Raw genomic sequence first — 2,961 nt, forward strand, 5'->3', positions numbered from 1 at the left:
TTTTTACAATCTCTTTACACTAAGAAGGGGCTGAACTGCAACTTATTACAGTAATAATTAAGGAAGCAATGTGTAATTGATCCACTTTAAATTCCTTAATAAGCTACCTCATCTCTCTTTATATTCTCTACACTTTTTTTATACAAATAGAAACCATCAAAAAAGACCTCTTCACACTATACTTATAAGTTATAAACAACCACACTAGCTCACCACGCCATATATCTATGTATCTCTCTAAAAACTTGTAGATATATCACAAATGAAGAATCTATGCCTTTGATGTTTGTATGGAAAATAAAGAAGACTTAAACAACAACAACTCAAACGATTCAAATTTGATGGCAATAAACACAACTTTTTCCGATGAGCAGATTCCGGCAGTTTATGGTGGTGATAACTTTTTTGATATACCTCAAGGTTACTTACACAACATATTAGCTTTTCAAGATTATGATGACTCATCTTTTCATGATTAATTTCCACCACCATCATTATCTCTCCCACCACCGGTTTCCACCGTGCCGGAGCCAACAGCGGCGGAGATGGTCAACACACCCAATAATTCATCTGCTATTTCATGTTCTTCAAATGAAGTTGCTAATAATAGTAATGTTGGTCAAGAGAATAACAGAATTAGATCGGATGAAGAACAACATGATGATGTAGATGCTGATATTGATGACGATGAAAGGACTATTACTACTAGTACTACTAATAAACAGTAAGAACTTATTATTTTATTTTTATTACTAATTATTAATTATTATTACGCACACTTTATATATAGTTACATGGGTTTTTATAATCATCAATTAACTTATAAATAAAAATCTTATCTTTTTACTGAGACGTGTATGTTAAATGTGTGTCTTGTGTGTGTCATCTCGATAGTTACTTTTTATAATTATTCATTCTTTCATTTTCTCAAGATTTGAAGAAATCCATTTCTTGAATTGTAGATATGTTGATATACTAATTGTGAGCTTAATTAAAAATATATAAATAAAAGATTATTTTCTTCATACGTACCATATACTATACGCTTATGAGTGGTTTCTAGTGTGTTTGTTTTATTTATAAAAATCTCATAAAACTCATACATATTGTCTACTAATTGTGGGCTTCATTAGTATATAAAAACTCATTATTTATCTTCATATATACCCAGCACACATTTACGGGTGATTCTTGTTTGTGTTGTTTGCTGATTAAATTTCATATAATTTTTTGTTAATTTTATTTTTTTATAATTTTCATTTCGTAATGAATATCAGGATAACCTTTGTCCTTTCACTCCCATGTATTCATTAAGTCGGTTCTGACTAAAAAAAAAAGTAAACCCTTTGTTTAATTAGTTTCCGCGTTTTTTATTCAAGATTCAATTTTTAATTTTTAATTTTTAATTTATATATTGGTCAACGAAAAGTAAGCCTTTTCACACACATAAAAGTAGATTTCATTAGCAGGTACTAGCTATGTGATGCATTAAGGAAGAGTTAATTCTTTATTTTTATTTATATATTTATTTATTTTATTTTTTTTTTAAAGGCAAGATTAGTTGTTAGTTGTTAGACTCGAACCTGAGTCACTATTGAATCCATGAAATATGGATACCAATGAAGCAAGGCCCATTGGCTATATTTATTTATTTTGAAAAGTAGGAAGAGTTGTATTTCATTGATAAATCTATTCTATTCATTTATGGATCCTTCTTTTATTTATTACTAAAGGAGATGTTCTTTTAATAAAAAGGAGATATAATTTAAACAAAATTTGAGTGTGATTTATTCTTGTTTTAAAATATGGGTGTTTTACTGTGTTTTATACAGGTTAAAGCCAAAAAAGAAGAACCCAAAAAAGCATAGAGAGCCAAGATTTGCGTTCATAACAAAGAGTGATATTGATCACATGGATGATGGTTATAGATGGCGTAAGTACGGTCAGAAAGCTGTGAAAAATAGCCCTTTTCCTAGGTATACTCTCTCTCTCTAGATTTCATCTATTTCTCTCTCTAAACTCTCAAATTAATTTGATGCCCTATAAATAAAGTATGATCCATTGGTTCATACAATTTGTAGAAAGTTGATATTGGACACATTAATGTTGTTTACCAAATGCTAACAATCTATAACTTAACGTTTAATGTTTAACGTCTGACTTAATTTAGAGACGCAAGTTCAATCCTCACGTACTGTATATAAAGTTCAAAATGTTTTGTTTAATTATAGGAGTTACCATCGATGCACAAGTGTGGCATGTAGAGTGAAGAAGCGAGTCGAAAGATCATCCGATGATCCATCTATTGTTATTACAACTTATGAAGGTACACACACTCATGCATACCCAATGACGCCTCGAGGAACCATAGGGATTATGCCGGAAACCGCCACTTATGGTGGTTTTAATGGTCGTGTTAATGGTACACTTTCGTCTTTTCAATTTGCACAACCTCGATACCAACATATACACCCACAATTACAACCCTTTTCCTATAACCTAACATCAAACGCTTCGTCTCTAAGCTTTAGCACAATTGCTAATATTGCTAGTAGTGATCATCAATCACCATACTCCAATTTTATTCAAGAAAAGCATGTTTGTCCTACACAGTCCTCGTCTTCAATGGTTAGAGATGATGGACTACTTGAAGATGTCATCCCATCTGAGATTTGAAAAGACGAGCCCAAAGAAGAACAAGATTAAAGCGGGTTGGATATGAATAATTGCTATAGTTAACTATAGTTGACTATAGCTAACCTCATGCTTTTCTACAATCTATATTTCTTCAAATCTTATGTACTGACAATGTACAAGGATCAGTTTTTGGCGTGTGCATTACCTATTGTAGGTAATATATTGGAAGCACATATGTCATCGTTGCGTAGCAAAAGTTTGATCATCGATCAGTGTACAATCACTAGGTTAATTTTTCTTTTATTTGTGTTTTTAGGGAGCTAA

At 31.3% G+C, this 2,961-nt stretch overlaps 1 pseudogene; it reads left to right on the forward strand.

Annotated features, from left to right (window-relative positions):
- The first annotated feature begins 290 nt into the window (after positions 1 to 290).
- LOC139851392 (probable WRKY transcription factor 48) lies at positions 291 to 2,706 on the forward strand (annotated as a pseudogene).
- The last annotated feature ends 255 nt before the right edge of the window (positions 2,707 to 2,961 follow it).

The sequence above is a fragment of the Rutidosis leptorrhynchoides genome, chromosome 6 (assembly GCF_046630445.1).
Source record: "Rutidosis leptorrhynchoides isolate AG116_Rl617_1_P2 chromosome 6, CSIRO_AGI_Rlap_v1, whole genome shotgun sequence".
In the NCBI taxonomy this organism is placed as follows: Eukaryota; Viridiplantae; Streptophyta; class Magnoliopsida; order Asterales; family Asteraceae; genus Rutidosis; species Rutidosis leptorrhynchoides.